The sequence below is a fragment of the Schistocerca gregaria genome, unplaced genomic scaffold, assembly GCF_023897955.1.
Source record: "Schistocerca gregaria isolate iqSchGreg1 unplaced genomic scaffold, iqSchGreg1.2 ptg000336l, whole genome shotgun sequence".
Taxonomy (NCBI): Eukaryota; Metazoa; Arthropoda; class Insecta; order Orthoptera; family Acrididae; genus Schistocerca; species Schistocerca gregaria.
In genome coordinates this window covers 2,988,779-3,008,282 of record NW_026061801.1, presented here as the reverse complement: position 1 = coordinate 3,008,282, position 19,504 = coordinate 2,988,779, and positions in this window count along the sequence as shown.

The window sequence follows — 19,504 nt, the reverse complement described above, 5'->3', positions numbered from 1 at the left end:
AAGCTTCTAAGTTGATGTAATAGCCAGTAAGAAGTAGTACAATTCAAGTTTTATGTATCGATTATTGATTTTTAGCTGGCTTTGGTGCCTTGGACATGAGCTAGGACCTTAAGATTCTGCATGAAAGAAGGACTAGCAGCCGAGTTGCACGGGAGAATGTGACAAGTGTTCATATGTAGTAAAAACCTGAGAAATATGTCCGTTTTCGTCATTTGTTATCGAATCGATTTAAAGCCAGATCGTCACATTGGCCGCCCTCCTCTCTGAAACGGTTGTACTTATCGTCTGCAAAGCTATGTCGCGTGTTGCGGTATGCGGAGACACTAAAAGCACCATAGTAGAACACAGATGAAGCTTCTAAGTTGATGTAATAGCAAGTAAGAAGTAGTACAATTCAAGTTTTACTTATCGATTATTGACATTTTAGCTGGCTTTGGTGCCTTGGACATGAGCTAGGACCTTAAGATTCTACAAGAAAGAAGGACTAGCAACCGAGTTGCACGTTAGAATGTGAAAAGTGTTCATATGTAGTAAAAACCTGAGAAATACGTCCGTTTTCGTCATTTGATATCGAATCGACTTAAAGCCAGATCGTCACATTGGCCGCTCTTCTCTCTGAAACGGTTGTACTTATCGTCTGCAAAGCTATGTCGCGTGCTGCGGTATGCGGAGACACTTTAAGCACCATAGTAGAACACAGATCAAACTTCTAAGTTAATGTAATAGCCAGTAAGAAGTAGTACAATTCAAATTTTGGGTACTGATTATTTACTTTTTAGCTGGCTTTGGTGCCTTGGACATGAGCTAGGACCTTAAGATTCTGCATGAAAGGAGGACTAGCGGGCGAGTTGAACGGGAGAATGTGAGAAGTGTTCATATGTAGTAAAAACCTGAGAAATCCGTCCGTTTTCGTCATTTGTTATCGAATCGACTTAAAGCCAGATCGTCACATTTTCCGCTCTTTTCCTTGAAACGGTTGTACTTAACGTCTGCAAAGCTATGTCGCGTGCTGCGGTATGCGGAGACACTAAAAGCACCATAGTAGAACACAGATGAAGCTTCTAAGTTGTTGTAATTGCCAGTAAGAAGTAATACAATTCACGTTTTAGGTATCGATTATTGACTTTTTAGCTGGCTTTGGTGCCTTGGACATGAGCTAGGACCTTAAGATTCTGCATGAAAGGAGGACTAGCCGCCGAGTTGCACGGGAGAATGTGAAAACTGTTCATATGTAGTAAAAACCTGAGAAATACGTCCGTTTTCGTCATTTGATATCGAATCGACTTAAAGCCAGATCGTCACATTGGCCGCTCTTCTCTCTGAAACGGTTGTACTTATCGTCTGCAAAGCTATGTTGCGTGCTGCGTTATGCGGAGACACTAAAATCAGCACATTGGAATACAGATGAAGCTTCTAAGTTGATGTAATAGCCAGTAAGAAGTAGTAAAATTCAAGTTTTAGGTATCGACTATTGACTTTTTAGCTGGCTTTGATGTCTTGGACATGAGCTAGGACCTTAAGATTCAGTATGAAAGGAGGACTAGCAGCCGCGTTGCATGGGAGAATGTGAAAAGTGTTCATATGTAGTAAAACCCTGAGAAATCCGTCCGTTTTCGTCATTTGTTATTGAATCGACTTAAAGCCAGATCGTCATATTGGCCGTTCTTCTCTCTGAAACGGTTGTACTTATCGTCTGCAAACCTATGCCACGTGCTGCGGTATGTGGAGACACTAAAAGCACCATAGTAGAACACAGATGAAGCTTCTAAGTTGATGTAATAGCCAGTAAGAATTAGTACGATTCAAGTTTTAGGTATCGATTATTGAGTTTTTAGCTGGCTTTGGTGCCTTGGACATGAGCTAGGACCATAAGATTCTGCATGAAAGGAGGACCAGCAGCGGAGTTCCACGGGAGTATGTGAAAAGTGTTCATATGTAGTAAAAACCTGAGAAATCCGTCCGTTTTCGTCATTTGTTATCGAATCGACTTAAAGCCAGATCGTCACATTGGCCGCTCTCCTCTCTGAAACGGTTGTACTTATCGTCTGCAAAGCTATGTCGCGTGCTGCGGTATGCGGAGACTCTAAAAGCACCATGATTGAACACAGATGAAGCTACTAAGTTGATGTAATAGCAAGCAAGAAGTAGTACAATTCAAGTTTTAGGTATCGATTATTGACTTTTTAGCCGGCTTTGGTGCCTTGGACATGAGCTAGGACCTTAAGATTCTGCATGAAAGGAGGACTAGCGGGCGAGTTGAACGGGAGAATGTGAGAAGTGTTCATATGTAGTAAAAACCTGAGAAATCCGTCCGTTTTCGTCATTTGTTATCGAATCGACTTAAAGATAGATCGTCACATTGGCCGTTCTTCTCCCTGAAACGGTTGTACTTAACGTCTGCAAAGCTATGTCGCGTGCTGCGGTATGCGGATACACTAAAAGCACCATAGTAGAACACAGATGAAGCTTCTAATTTGATGTAATAGCCAGTAAGAAGTAATACAATTCACGTTTTAGGTATCGATTATTGACTTGTTAGCTGGCTTTGGTGCCTTAGACATGAGCTAGGACCTTAAGATTCTGCATTAAAGGAGGACTAGCAGCCGAGTTGCATGGGAGAATGCGAAAAGTGTTCATATGTAGTAAAAACCTGAGAAATCCGTCCGTTTTCGTCATTTGTTATCGAATCGATTTAAAGCCAGATCGTCACATTGGCCGCTCTTCTCTCTGAAACGGTTGTACTTATCGTCTACAAAGCTATGTCGCGTGCTGCGGTATGCGGAGACCCTAAAAGCACCATAGTAGAACACAGATGAAGCTTCTAAGTTGATGTAATAGCCAGTAAGAAGTAGTACAATTCAAGTTTTACCTATCGATTATTGTCATTTTAGCTGGCTTTGGTGCCTTGGACATGAGCTAGGACCTTAAGATTCTGCATGAAAGAAGGACTAGCAACCGAGTTGCACGGGAGAATGTGAAAAGTGTTCATATGTAGTAAAAACCTGAGAAATCCGTCCGTTTTCGTCATTTGTTATGGAATCGACTTAAAGCCAGATCGTCACATTGACGCTCTTCTCTCTGAAACGGTTGTACTTACCGTCTGCAAAACTATGTCGCGTGCTGCGTTATGCGGAGACACTAAAATCACCACAGTGGAACACAGATGAAGCTTCTAAGTTGATGTAATAGCCAGTATAAGTAGTACAATTCAAGTTTTAGGTATCGATCATTGATTTTTAGGTGGCTTTGATGCCTTGGACATGAGGTAGGACCTTAAGATTCTGCATGAAAGGAGGACTAGCAGCCGAGTTGCCCGGGAGAATGTGACAAGTGTTCATATGTAGTAAAAACCTGAGAAATCCGTCCGTTTTCGTCATTTGTTATGGAATCAACTTAAAGCCAGATCGTCACATTGGCCGCTCTTCTCTCTGAAACGGTTGTACTTATCGTCTGCAAAGCTATGTCGCGTGCTGCGTTATGCGGAGACACTAAAATCAGCACATTGGAATACAGATGAAGCTTCTAAGTTGATGTAATAGCCAGTAAGAAGTAGTAAAATTCAAGTTTTAGGTATCGACTATTGACTTTTTAGCTGGCTTTGATGTCTTGGACATGAGCTAGGACCTTAAGATTCAGTATGAAAGGAGGACTAGCAGCCGCGTTGCATGGGAGAATGTGAAAAGTGTTCATATGTAGTAAAACCCTGAGAAATCCGTCCGTTTTCGTCATTTGTTATGGAATCGACTTAAAGCCAGATCGTCATATTGGCCGTTCTTCTCTCTGAAACGGTTGTACTTATCGTCTGCAAACCTATGCCACGTGCTGCGGTATGTGGAGACACTAAAAGCACCATAGTAGAACACAGATGAAGCTTCTAAGTTGATGTAATAGCCAGTAAGAATTAGTACGATTCAAGTTTTAGGTATCGATTATTGAGTTTTTAGCTGGCTTTGGTGCCTTGGACATGAGCTAGGACCATAAGATTCTGCATGAAAGGAGGACCAGCAGCGGAGTTCCACGGGAGTATGTGAAAAGCGTTCATATGTAGTAAAAACCTGAGAAATCCGTCCGTTTTCGTCATTTGTTATCGAATCGACTTAAAGCCAGATCGTCACATTGGCCGCTCTTCTCTCTGAAACGGTTGTACTTATCGTTTGCAAAGCTATGTCGCGTGCTGCGGTATGCGGAGACACTAAAAGCACCATAGTAGAACACAGATGAAGCTTCTAAGTTGATGTAATAGCCAGTAAGAAGTAGTACAATTCAAGTTTTAGGTATCAATTATTGACATTTTAGCTGGCTTTGGTGCCTTGGACATAAGCTAGGACCATAAGATTCTGCATGAAAGGAGGATTAGCAGCCGAGTTGTACGGGAGAATGTGAAAAGTCTTCATATGTAGTAAAAACCTGAGAAATCCGTCCGTTTTCGTCATTTGTTATGGAATCGACTTAAAGCCAGATCGTCACATTGGCGCTCTTCTCTTTGAAACGGTTGTACTTATCGACTGCAAATCTATGTCGCGTGCTGCGGTATGCGGAGACACTAAAAGCACCATAGTAGAACACAGATCAAACTTCTAAGTTAACGTAATAGCCAGTAAGAAGTAGTACAATTCAAGTTTTGTGTACTGATTATTTACTTTTTAGCTGGCTTTGGTGCCTTGGACATGAGCTAGGACCTTAAGATTCTGCAAAAAAAGGAGGACTAGCAGGCGAGTTGAACGGGAGAATGTGAGAAGTGTTCATATGTAGTAAAAACCTGAGAAAACCGTCCGTTTTCGTCATTTGTTATCGAATCGACTTAAAGCCAGATCGTCACATTGTCCGCTCATCTCTCTGAAACGATTGTACTTAACGTCTGCAAAGCTATGTCGCGTGCTGCGGTATGCGGAGACACTAAAAGCACCATAGTAGAACACAGATGAAGCATCTAAGTTGATGTAATAGACAGTAAGAAGTAATACAATTCACGTTTTATGTATCGATTATTGACTTTTTAGCTGGCTTTGTGTGCCTTGGAAATGAGCTAGGACCTTAAGATTCTGCATGAAAGGAGGACTAGCAGCCGAGTTGCACGGGAGAATGTGAAAAGTGTTCATATGTAGTATAAACCTGAGAAATACGTCCGTTTTCGTCATTTGTTATCGAATCGACTTAAAGCCAGATCGTCACATTGGCCGCTCTTCTCTCTGAAACGGTTGTACTTATCGTCTGCAAAGCTATGTCGCGTGCTGCGGTATGCGGAGACACTAAAAGCACCATAGTAGAACACAGATGAAGCTTCTAAGTTGATGTAATAGCCAGTAAGAAGTAGTACAATTCAAGTTTTAGGTATCGATTATTGACATTTTAGCTGGCTTTGGTGCCTTGGACATAAGCTAGGACTTTAAGATTCTGCATGAAATGAGGATTAGCAGCCGAGTTGTACGGGAGAATGTGAAAAGTCTTCATATGTAGTAAAAACCTGAAATATCCGTCCGTTTTCGTCATTTGTTAAGGAAAAGACTTAAAGCCAGATCGTCACATTGGCCGCTCTTCTCTCTGAAACGGTTGTACTTATCGTCTGCAAAGCTATGTCGCGTGCTGCGTTATGCGGAGACACTAAAAGCACCATAGTAGAACACAGCTGAAGCTTCTAAGTTGATGTAATAGCCAGTAAGAAGTAGTACAATTCAAGTTTTAGGTTCTCATTAATTACTTTTTAGCTGGCTTTGGTGCCTTGGACATGAGCTGGGACCTTAAGATTCTGCATGAAATGAGGACTAGCAGGCGAGTTGTACGGGAGAAAGTGAGAAGTGTTCATATGTAGTAAAAACCTGAGAAATCCGTCCGTTTTCGTCATTTGTTATCGAATCGACTTAAGGCCAGATCGTCACATTGGCCACTCTTCTCTCTTAAACGGTTGTACTTATCGTCTGCAAAGCTATGTCGCGTGCTGCGGTATGCGGAGACACTAAAAGCACCATAGTAGAACACAGATGAAGCTTCTAAGTTGTGTAATAGCCAGTAAGAAGTTGTACAATTTACGTTTTAGGTATCGATTATTGACTTTTTAGCTGGCTTTGGTGCCTTGGACATGAGCTAGGACCTTAAGATTCTGCATGAAACGAGGACCAGCAGCGGAGTTCCACGGTAGAATGTGAAATGTGTTCATATGTAGTATAAACCTGAGAAATACGTCCGTTTTCGTCTTTTGTTATTGAATCAACTTAAAGCCAGATCGTCACATTGGCCGCTCTTCTCTCTGAAACGGTTGTACTTATCGTCTGCAAAGCTATGTCGCGTGCTGCGTTACGCGGAGACACTAAAATCACCACAGTGGAACACAGATGAAGCTTCTAAGTTGATGTAATAGCCAGTAAGAAGTAGTACAATTCAAGTTTTAGGTATCGACTATTGACTTTTTAGCTGGCTTTGATGCCTTGGACATGAGCTAGGACCTGAAGATTCAGTATGAAAGGAGGACTAGCAGCCGCGTTGCATGAGAGAATGTGAAAAGTGTTCATATGTAGTAAAAACCTGAGAAATCCGTCCGTTTTCGTCATTTGGTATGGAATCAACTTAAAGCCAGATCGTCATATTGGCCGCTCTTCTCTCTGAAACGGTTGTACTTATCGTCTGCAAACCTATGTCGCGTGGTGCGGTATGTGGAGACACTAAAAGCACCATAGTAGAACACAGATGAAGCTTCTAAGTTGATGTAATAGCCAGTAAGAATTAGTACGATTCAAGTTTTAGGTATCGATTATTGACTTTTTAGCTGGCTTTGGTGCCTTGGACATGAGCTAGGACCATAAGATTCTGCATGAAACGGGGACCAGCAGCGGAGTTCCACGGTAGAATGTGAAAAGTGTTCATATGTAGGAAAAACCTGAGAAATCCGTTAGTTTTCTACATTTGTTATCGAATCGACTTAAAGCCAGATCGTCACATTGGCCGCTCTTCTCTCTGAAACGGTTGTACTTATCGTCTGCAAACCTATGTCGCGTGCAGCGGTATGCGGCGACACTAAAAGCACCATAGTAGAACACAGATCAAGCTTCTAAGTTGATGTAATAGCCAGTAAGAAGTAGTACGATTCAAGTTTTAGGTATCGATTATTGACATTTTAGCTGGCTTTGGTGTCTTGGACATGAGCTAGGACCTTAAGATTCTGCAGGAAAGGAGGATTAGCAGCCGAGTTGCACGGGAGAATGTGAAAAGTGTTCATATGTAGTAAAAACCTGAGAAATCCGTCCGTTTTTGTCATTTGTTATGGAATCGACTTAAAGCCAGATCGTCACATTGCCGCTCTTCTCACTGAAACGGTTGTACTTATCGTCTGCAAAGCTATGTCGCGTGTTGCGTTATGCGGAGTCACTAAAATCACCATAGTATAACACAGATGAAGCTTTTAAGTTGATGTAATAGCCAGTAAGAAGTAGTACAATTCAAGTTTTAGGTATCAATTATTGCCTTTTTGCTGGCTTTGATGCCTTGGACGTGTGCTAGAACCTTAAGATTCTGCATGAAAGGAGGACTAGCAGCCGAGTTGCACGGGAGAATGTGAAAAGGGTTCATATGTAGTAAAAACCTTAGAAATTCGTCCGTTTTCGTCAATTTGTTATCGAATCGACTTAAAGCCAGATCGTCACATTGGCCGCTCTTCTCTCTGAAACGGTTGTACTTATCGTCTGCAAAACTATGTCGCGTGCTGCGGTATGCGGAGACACAAAAACCACCATAGTAGAACACAGATGAAGCTTCTAAGTTGATGTAATAACCAGTAAGAAGTAGTACAATTCAAGTTTTACGTATCGATTATTGCCTTTTTGCTGGCTTTGATGCCTTGGACATGAGCTAGAACCTTAAGATTCTGCATGAAAGGAGGACTAGCAGCCGAGTTGCACGGGAGAATGTGAAAAGTGTTCATATGTAGTAAAAACCTTAGAAATTCGTCCGTTTTCGTCAATTTGTTATCGAATCGACTTAAAGCCAGATCGTCACATTGGCCGCTCTTCTCTCTGAAACGGTTGTACTTATCGTCTGCAAAGCTATGTCGCGTGCTGCGTTATGCGGAGACACTGAAATCAGCACAGTGGAACACAGATGAAGCTTCTAAGTTGATGTAATAGCCAGTAAGAAGTAGTACAATTCAAATTTTAGGTATCGATTATTGACTTTTTAGCTGGCTTTGATGCCTTGGACATGAGCTAGGATCTTAAGATTCAGTATGAAAGGAGGACTAGCAGCCGAGTTACATGGGAGAATGTGAAAAGTGTTCAAATGTAGTAAAAACCTGAGAAATCCGTCCGTTTTCGTCATTTGTTATGGAATCAACTTAAAGCCAGATCGTCACATTGGCCGCTCTTCTCTCTGAAACGGTTGTACTTATCGTCTGCAAAGCTATGTCGCGTGCTGCGTTACGCGGAGACACTAAAATCACCACAGTGGAACACAGATTAAGCTTCTAAGTTGATGTAATAGAAAGTAAGAAGTAGTACAATTCAAGTTTTGGGTACTGATTATTTACTTTTTAGCTGGCTTTGGTGCCTTGGACATGAGCTAGGACCTTACGATTCTGCATGAAAGGAGGACTAGCAGGCGAGTTGAACGGGAGAATGTGAGAAGTGTTCATATGTAGTAAAAACCTGAGATATCCGTCCGTATTCGTCATTTGTTATCGAATCGACTTAAAGCCAGATCGTCACATTTTCCGCTCTTTTCCCTGAAACGATTGTACTTAACGTCTGCAAAGCTATGTCGCGTGCTGCGGTATGTGGAGACACTAAAAGCACCATAGTAGAACACAGATGAGGCATGTAAGTTGATGTAATAGCCAGTAAGAAGTATAACAATTCACGTTTTAGGTATCGATTATTGACTTTTTAGCTGGCTTTGGTGCCTTGGACATTAGCTAGGACCTTAAGATTCTGCTTGAAAGGAGGACTAGCAGCCGAGTTGCACGGGAGAATGTGAAAAGTGTTCATAAGTAGTAAAAACCTTAGAAATTCGTCCGTTTTCGTCAATTTGTTATCGAATCGACTTAAAGCCAGATCGTCACATTGGCCGCTCTTCTCTCTGAAACGGTTGTACTTATCGTCTGCAAAGCTATGTCGCGTGCTGCGTTATGCGGAGACACTAAAATCAGCACAGTGGAACACAGATGAAGCTTCTAAGTTGATGTAATAGCCAGTAAGAAGTAGTACAATTCAAATTTTAGGTATCGATTATTGACTTTTTAGCTGGCTTTGATGCCTTGGACATGAGCTAGGATCTTAAGATTCAGTATGAAAGGAGGACTAGCAGCCGAGTTGCATGGGAGAATGTGAAAAGTGTTCAAATGTAGTAAAAACCTGAGAAATCCGTCCGTTTTCGTCATTTGTTATGGAATCAACTTAAAGCCAGATCGTCACATTGGCCGCTCTTCTCTCTGAAACGGTTGTACTTATCGTCTGCAAAGCTATGTCGCGTGCTGCGTTACGCGGAGACACTAAAATCAACACAGTGGAACACAGATGAAGATTCTAAGTTGATGTAATAGAAAGTAAGAAGTAGTACAATTCAAGTTTTGGGTACTGATTATTTACTTTTTAGCTGGCTTTGGTGCCTTGGACATGAGCTAGGACCTTCAGATTCTGCATGAAAGGAGGACTAGCAGGCGAGTTGAACGGGAGAATGTGAGAAGTGTTCATATGTAGTAAGAACCTGAGAAATCCGTCCGTATTCGTCATTTGTTATCGAATCGACTTAAAGCCAGATCGTCACATTTTCCGCTCTTTTCCCTGAAACGATTGTACTTAACGTCTGCAAAGCTATGTCGCGTGCTGCGGTATGTGGAGACACTAAAAGCACCATAGTAGAACACAGATGAAGCATCTAAGTTGATGTAATAGCCAGTAAGAAGTAATACAATTCACGTTTTAGGTATCGATTATTGACTTTTTAGCTGGCTTTGGTGCCTTGGACATTAGCTAGGACCTTAAGATTCCGCTTGAAAGGAGGACTAGCAACCGAGTTGCACGGGAGAATGTGAAAAGTGTTCATATGTAGTATAAACCTGAGAAATACGTCCGTTTTCGTCATTTGTTATCGAATCGACTTAAAGCCAGATCGTCACATTGGCCGCTCTTCTCTCTGAAACGGTTGTACTTATCGTCTGCAAAGCTATGTCGCGTGCTGCGTTACGCGGAGACACTAAAATCACCACAGTGGAACACAGATGAAGCTTCTAAGTTGATGTAATAGCCAGTAAGAAGTAGTACAATTCAAATTTTAGGTATCGATTATTGACTTTTTAGCTGGCTTTGATGCCTTGGACATGATCTAGGATCTTAAGATTCAGTATGAAAGGAGGACTAGCAGCCGAGTTGCATGGGAGAATGTGAAAAGTGTTCAAATGTAGTAAAAACCTGAGAAATCCGTCAGTTTTCGTCATTTGGTATGGAATCAACTTAAAGCCAGATCGTCATATTGGCCGCTCTTCTCTCTGAAAAGGTTGTACTTATCGTCTGCAAACCTATGTCGCGTGGTGCGGTATGTGGAGACACTAAAAGCACCATAGTAGAACACAGATGAAGCTTCTAAGTTGATGTAATAGCCAGTAAGAATTAGTACGATTCAAGTTTTAGGTATCGATTATTGACTTTTTAGCTGGCTTTGGTGCCTTGGACATGAGCTAGGACCATAAGAATCTGCATGAAAGGAGGACCAGCAGCTGAGTTCCACGGGAGAATGTGAAAAGTCTTCATATGTAGTAAAAACCTGAGAAATCCGTCCGTTTTCGTCATTTGTTATCGAATCGACTTAAAGCCAGATCGTTACATTGGCCGCTCTTCTCTCTGAAACGGTTGTACTTATCGTCTGCAAAGCTATGTCGCGTGCTGCGGTATGCGGAGACACTAAAAGCACCATAGTAGAACACAGATTAAGCTTCTAAGTTGATGTAATAGCCAGTAAGAAGTAGTACAATTCAAGTTTTATGTATCGATTATTGACTTTTTAGCTGGCTTTGGTGCCTTGGACATAAGCTAGGACCTTAAGGTTCTGCATGAAAGGAGGATTAGCAGCCGAGTTGTACGGGAGAATGAGAAAAGTCTTCATATGTAGTAAAAACCTGAGAAATCCGTCCGTTTTCGTCATTTGTTAAGGAATCGACTTAAAGCCAGATCGTCACATTGCCGCTCTTCTCTCTGAAACGGTTGTACTTATCGTCTGCAAAGCTATGTCGCGTGCTGCGTTATGCGGAGACATTAAAAGCACCATAGTAGAACACAGATGAAGCTTCTAAGTTGATGTAATAGCCAGTAAGAAGTAGTACAATTCAAGTTTTAGGTTCTCATTAATTACTTTTTAGCTGGCTTTGGTGCCTTGGACATGAGCTAGGACCTTAAGATTCTGCATGAAAGGAGGACTAGCAGGCGAGTTGCTCGAAAGAATGTGAAAGGTGTTCATATGTAGCAAAAATCTGAGAAATACGTCCGTTTTCGTCATTTGTTATCGAATCGACTTCAAGCAGTGCGTCACATTGGCCGCTCTTCTCTCTGAGACGGTTGTACTTATCGTCTGCAAAGCTATGCCGCGTGCTGCGTTATGCGGAAACACTGAAGTCACCATAGTGGAACACAGATGAAGCTTCTAAGTTGTGTAATAGCCAGTAAGAAGTTGTACAATTTACGTTTTAGGTATCGATTATTGACTTTTTAGCTGGCTTTGGTGCCTTGGACATGAGCTAGGACCTTAAGATTCTGCATGAAACGAGGACCAGCAGCGGAGTTCCACGGTAGAATGTGAAAAGTGTTCATATCTAGGAAAAACCTGAGAAATCCGTCCGTTTTCGACATTTGTTATCGAATCGACTTAAAGCCAGATCGTCACATTGGCCGCTCTTCTCTCTGAAACGGTTGTACTTATCGTCTGCAAAGCTATGTCGCGTGCTGCGGTATGCGGCGACACTAAAAGCACCATAGTAGAACACAGATCAAGCTTCTAAGTTGATGTAATAGCCAGTAAGAAGTAGTACGATTCAAATTTTAGGTATCGATTATTGACATTTTAGCTGGCTTTGGTGCCTTGGACATGAGCTAGGACCTTAAGATTCTGCATGAAAGGAGGATTAGCAGCCGAGTTGCACGGGAGAATGTGAAAAGTGTTCATATGTAGTAAAAACCTGAGAAATCCGTCCGTTTTCGTCATTTGTTATGGAATCGACTTAAAGCCAGATCGTCACATTGGCCGCTCTTCTCTCTGAAACGGTTGTACTTATCGTCTGCAAAACTATGTCGCGTGCTGCGGTATGCGGAGACACAAAAACCACCATAGTAGAACACAGATGAAGCTTCTAAGTTGATGTAATAACCAGTAAGAAGTAGTACAATTCAAGTTTTACGTATCGATTATTGCCTTTTTGCTGGCTTTGATGCCTTGGACATGAGCTAGAACCTTAAGATTCTGCATGAAAGGAGGACTAGCAGCCGAGTTGCACGGGAGAATGTGAAAAGTGTTCATATGTAGTAAAAACCTTAGAAATTCGTCCGTTTTCGTCAATTTGTTATCGAATCGACTTAAAGCCAGATCGTCACATTGGCCGCTCTTCTCTCTGAAACGGTTGTACTTATCGTCTGCAAAGCTATGTCGCGTGCTGCGTTATGCGGAGACACTAAAATCAGCACAGTGGAACACAGATGAAGCTTCTAAGTTCATGTAATAGCCAGTAAGAAGTAGTACAATTCAAATTTTAGGTATCGATTATTGCCTTTTTAGCTGGCTTTGATGCCTTGGACATGAGCTAGGATCTTAAGATTCAGTATGAAAGGAGGACTAGCAGCCGAGTTGCATGGGAGAATGTGAAAAGTGTTCAAATGTAGTAAAAACCTGAGAAATCCGTCCGTTTTCGTCATTTGTTATCGAATCGACTTAAGGCCAGATCGTCACATTGGCCACTCTTCTCTCTGAAACGGTTGTACTTATCGTCTGCAAAGCTATGTCGCGTGCTGCGGTATGCGGAGACACTAAAAGCACCATAGTAGAACACAGATCAAGCTTCTAAGTTGATGTAATAGCCAGTAAGAATTAGTATGATTCAAGTTTTAGGTATCGATTATTGACATTTTAGCTGGCTTTGTTGCCTTGGACATAGCTAGGACCTTAAGATTCTGCATGAAAGGAGGATTAGCAGCCGAGTTGTACGGGAGAATGTGAAAAGTCTTCATATGTAGTAAAAACCTGAGAAATCCGTCCGTTTTCGTCATTTGTTATGGAATCGACTTAAAGCCAGATCGTCACATTGCCGCTCTTCTCTCTGAAACGGTTGTACTTATCGTCTGCAAAGTTATGTCGCGTGCTGCGTTATGCGGAGACACTAAAAGCACCATAGTAGAACACAGATGAAGCTTTTAAGTTGATGTAATAGCCAGTAAGAAGTAGTACAATTCAAGTTTTAGGTTCTGATTATTTACTTTTTAGCTGGCTTTGGTGCCTTGGACATGAGCTAGGACCTTAAGATTCTGCATGAAAGGATGACTAGCAGCCGAGTTGCACGAAAGAATGTGAAAGGGGTTCATATGTAGTAAAAGTCTGAGAAATACGTCCGTTCTCGTCATTTGTTATCGAATCGACTTAAAGCCAGATCGTCACATTGGCCGCTCTTCTCTCTGAAACGGTTGTACTTATCGTCTGCAAAGCTATGCCGCGTGCTGCGTTATGCGGAGACACTAAAGGCACCATAGTGGAACACAGATGAAGCTTCTAAGTTGTGTAATAGCCAGTAAGAAGTTGTACAATTCAAGTTTTAGGTATCGATTATTGACTTTTTAGCTGGCTTTGGTGCCTTGGACGTGAGCTAGAACCTTAAGATTCTGCATGAAAGGAGGACTAGCAGCCGAGTTGCACGGGAGAATGTGAAAAGTGTTCATATGTAGTAAAAACCTTAGAAATCCGTCCGTTTTCGTCATTTGTTATGGAATCGACATAAAGCCAGATCGTCACATTGCCGCTCTTCTCTCTGAAACGGTTGTACTTATCGTCTGCTAAGCTATGTCGCGTGCTGCGTTATGCGGAGACACTAAAAGCACCATAGTAGAACACAGATGATGCTTCTAAGTTGATGTAATAGCCAGTAAGAAGTAGTACAATTCAAGTTTTAGGTTCTGATTATTTACTTTTTAGCTAGCTTTGGTGCCTTGGACATGAGCTGGGACCTTAAGATTCTGCATGAAAGGATGACTAGCAGGCGAGTTGTACGGGAGAAAGTGAGAAGTGTTCATATGTAGTAAAAACCTGAGAAATCCGTCCGTTTTCGTCATTTGTTATCGAATCGACTTAAGGCCAGATCGTCACATTGGCCACTCTTCTCTCTGAAACGGTTGTACTTATCGTCTGCAAAGCTATGTCGCGTGCTGCGGTATGCGGAGACACTAAAAGCACCATAGTAGAACACAGATGAAGCTTCTAAGTTGATGGAATAGCCAGTAAGAAGTAGTACAATTCAAGTTTTAGGTATCGATTATTGACATTTTAGCTGGGTTTGGTGCCTTGGACATGAGCTAGGACCTTAAGATTCTGCATGAAAGGATGACTAGCAGCCGAGTTGCACGAAAGAATGTGAAAGGTGTTCATATGTAGTAAAAATCTGAGAAATATGTCCGTTTTCGTCATTTGTTATCGAATCGACTTAAAGCCAGATCGTCACATTGGCCGCTCTTCTCTCTGAAACGGTTGTACTTATCGACTGCAAAACTATGTCGCGTGCTGCGGTATGCGGAGACACAAAAACCACCATAGTAGAACACAGATGAAGCTTCTAAGTTGAAGTAATAACCAGTAAGAAGTAGTACAATTCAAGTTATAAGTATCGATTATTGAATATTTAGCTGGCTTTGGTGCCTTGGACATGAGCTAGGACCTTAAGATTCTGCATGAAAGGAGGACTAGCAGCCGAGTTAAACGGGAGAATGTGAAAAGTGTTCATATGTAGTAAAAACCTGAGAAATCCGTCCGTTTTCATCACTTGTTATCGTATCGACTTAAAGCCAGATAGTCACATTGGCCGCTCTTCTCTCTGAAACGGTTGTACTTATCGTCTGCAAAGCTATGTCGCGTGCTGCGGTATGCGGAGACACTAAAAGCACCATAGTAGAACACAGATCAAGCTTCTAAGTTGATGTAATAGCCAGTAAGAAGTAGTACAATTCAAGTTTTAGGTATCGATTATTGACATTTTAGCTGGCTTTGGTGCCTTGGACATGAGCTAGGACCTTAAGATTCTGCATGAAAGGAGGATTAGCAGCCGAGTTGCACGGGAGAATGTGAAAAGTGTTCATATGTAGTAAAAACCTGAGACATCCGTCCGTTTTCGTCATTTGTTATGGAATCGACTTAAAGCCAGATCGTCACACTGCCGCTCTTCTCTCTGAAACGGTTGTACTTATCGTCTGCAAAGCTATGTCGCGTGTTGCGTTATGCGGAGTCACTAAAATCACCATAGTATAACACAGATGAAGCTTCTAAGTTGATGTAATAGCCAGTAAGAAGTAGTACAATTCAAGTTTTAGGTATCAATTATTGCCTTTTTGCTGGCTTTGATGCCTTGGACGTGAGCTAGAACCTTAAGATTCTGCATGAAAGGAGGACTAGCAGCCGAGTTGCACGGGAGAATGTGAAAAGTGTTCATATGTAGTAAAAACCTTAGAAATTCGTCCGTTTTCGTCAATTTGTTATCGAATCGACTTAAAGCCAGATCGTCACATTGGCCGCTCTTCTCTCTGAAACGGTTGTACTTATCGTCTGCAAAGCTATGTCGCGTGCTGCGTTATGCGGAGACACTAAAATCAGCACAGTGGAACACAGATGAAGCTTCTAAGTTGATGTAATAGCCAGTAAGAAGTAGTACAATTCAAATTTTAGGTATCGATTATTGACTTTTTAGCTGGCTTTGATGCCTTGGACATGAGCTAGGATCTTAAGATTCAGTATGAAAGGAGGACTAGCAGCCGAGTCGCATGGGAGAATGTGAAAAGTGTTCAAATGTAGTAAAAACCTGAGAAATCCGTCCGTTTTCGTCATTTGTTATGGAATCAACTTAAAGCCAGATCGTCACATTGGCCGCTCTTCTCTCTGAAACGGTTGTACTTATCGTCTGCAAAGCTATGTCGCGTGCTGCGTTACGCGGAGACACTAAAATCACTACAGTGGAACACAGATGAAGCTTCTAAGTTGATGTAATAGCCAGTAAGAAGTAGTACAATTCAAGTTTTATTTATCGACTATTGACTCATTAGCTGGCTTTGATGCCTTGGACATGAGCTAGGATCTTAAGATTTAGTATGAAAGGAGGACTAGCAGCCGAGTTGCATGGGAGAATGTGAAAAGTGTTCATATGTAGTAAAAACCTGAGAAATCCGTCCGTTTTCGTCATTTGGTATGGAATCAACTTAAAGCCAGATCGTCATATTGGCCGCTCTTCTCTCTGAAACGGTTGTACTTATCGTCTGCAAACCTATGTCGCGTGCTGCGGTATGTGGAGACACTAGAAGCACCATAGTAGAACACAGATGAAGCTTCTAAGTTGATGTAATAGCCAGTAAGAATTAGTATGATTCAAGTTTTAGGTATCGATTATTGACATTTTAGCTGGCTTTGTTGCCTTGGACATAGCTAGGACCTTAAGATTCTGCATGAAAGGAGGATTAGCAGCCGAGTTGTACGGGAGAATTTGAAAAGTCTTCATATGTAGTAAAAACCTGAGAAATCCGTCCGTTTTCGTCATTTGTTATGGAATCGACTTAAAGCCAGATCGTCACATTGCCGCTCTTCTCTCTGAAACGGTTGTACTTATCGTCTGCAAAACTATGTCGCGTGCTGCGGTATGCGGAGACACAAAAACCACCATAGTAGAACACAGATGAAGCTTCTAAGTTGATGTAATAACCAGTAAGAAGTAGTACAATTCAAGTTTTACGTATCGATTATTGCCTTTTTGCTGGCTTTGATGCCTTGGACATGAGCTAGAACCTTAAGATTCTCCATGAAAGGAGGACTAGCAGCCGAGTTGCACGGGAGAATGTGAAAAGTGTTCATATGTAGTAAAAACCTTAGAAATTCGTCCGTTTTCGTCAATTTGTTATCGAATCGACTTAAAGCCAGATCGTCACATTGGCCGCTCTTCTCTCTGAAACGGTTGTACTTATCGTCTGCAAAGCTATGCCGCGTGCTGCGTTATGCGGAGACACTAAAGTCACCACAGTGGAACACAGATGAAGCTTCTAAGTTGTGTAATAGCCAGTAAGAAGTTGTACAATTCAAGTTTTAGGTATCGATTATTGACTTTTTAGCTGGCTTTGGTGCCTTGGACGTGAGCTAGAACCATAATATTCTGCATGAAAGGAGGACTAGCAGCCGAGTTGCACGGGAGAATGTGAAAAGTGTTCATATGTAGTAAAAACCTGAGAAATCCGTCCGTTTTCGTCATTTGTTATGGAATCGACATAAAGCCAGATCGTCACATTGCCGCTCTTCTCTCTGAAACGGTTGTACTTATCGTCTGCAAAGCTATGTCGCGTGCTGCGTTATGCGGACACACTAAAAGCACCATAGTAGAACACAGATGATGCTTCTAAGTTGACGTAATAGCCAGTAAGAAGTAGTACAATTCAAGTTTTAGGTTCTGATTATTTACTTTTTAGCTGGCTTTGGTGCCTTGGACATGAGCTGGGACCTTAAGATTCTGCATGAAAGGATGACTAGCAGGCGAGTTGTACGGGAGAAAGTGAGAACTGTTCATATGTAGTAAAAACCTGAGAAATCCGTCCGTTTTCGTCATTTGTTATCGAATCGACTTAAGGCCAGATCGTCACATTGGCCACTCTTCTCTCTGAAACGGTTGTACTTATCGTCTGCAAAGCTATGTCGCGTGCTGCGGTATGCGGAGACACTAAAAGCACCATAGTAGAACACAGATGAAGCTTCTAAGTTGATGGAATAGCCAGTAAGAAGTAGTACAATTCAAGTTTTAGGTATCGATTATTGACATTTTAGCTGGGTTTGGTGCCTTGGACATGAGCTAGGACCTTAAGATTCTGCATGAAAAGATGACTAGCAGCCGAGTTGCACGAAAGAATGTGAAAGGTGTTCATATGTAGTAAATATCTGAGAAATACGTCCGTTTTCGTCATTTGTTATCGAATCGACTTAAAGCCAGATCGTCACATTGGCCGCTCTTCTCTCTGAAACGGTTGTACTTATCGACTGCAAAACTATGTCGCGTGCTGCGGTATGCGGAGACACAAAAACCACCATAGTAGAACACAGATGAAGCTTCTAAGTTGATGTAATAACCAGTAAGAAGTAGTACAATTCAAGTTATAGGTATCGATTATTGACTATTTAGCTGGCTTTGGTGCCTTGGACATGAGCTAGGACCTTAAGATTCAGCATGAAAGGATGACTAGCAGCCGAGTTAAACGGGAGAATGTGAAAAGTGCTCATATGTAGTAAAAACCTGAGAAATCCGTCCGTTTTCATCATTTGTTATCGTATCGACTTAAAGCCAGATCGTCACATTGGCCGCTCTTCTCTCTGAAACGGTTGTACTTATCGTCTGCAAAGCTATGTCGCGTGCTGCGGTATGCGGAGACACAAAAAGCACCATAGTAGAACACAGATGAAGCTTCTAAGTTGATGTAATAGCCAGTAAGAATTAGTACGATTCAAGTTTTAGGTATCGATTATTGACATTTTAGCTATCTTTGGTGCCTTGGACTTAAGCTAGGACCTTAAGATTCTGCATGAAAGGAGGATTAGCAGCCGAGTTGTACGGGAGAATGTGAAAAGTCTTCATATGTAGTAAAAACCTGAGAAATCCGTCCGTTTTCGTCATTTGTTATGGAATCGACTTAAAGCCAGATCGTCACATTGGCCACTCTTCTCTCTGAAACGGTTGTACTTATCGTCTGCAAAGCAATGTCACGTGCTGCGGTATGCGGAGACACAAAAAGCACTATAGTGGAACACAGATGAAGCTTCTAAATTGATGTAATAGCCAGTAAGAAGTAGTACATTTCAAGTTTTAGGTATCGATTATTGACTTTTTAGCTGGCTTTGGTGCCTTGGATGTGAGCTAGGACCTTAAGATTCTGCATGAAAGGGGGACTAGCAGCCGAGTTGCACGGGAGAATGTGAAAAGTGTTCATATGTAGTAAAAACCTGAGAAACCCATCCGTTTTCGTCATTTGTTATCGAATCGACTTAAAGCCAGGTCGTCACATTGGCCGCTCTTCTCTCAGAAACGGTTGTACTTATCGTCTGAAAGCTATGTCGCGTGCTGCGGTATGTGGGGACACTAAAAGCACCATAGTAGAACACAGATGAAGCTTCTAAGATGATGTAATAGCCAGTAAGAATTTATACAATACCAGTTTTAGGTATCGATTATTGACTTTTTAGCTGGCTTTGGTGCCTTGGACATGAGCTAGGACCTTAAGATTCTGCATGAAAGGAGGACTAGCAGCCGAGTTGCAAGGGAGAATGT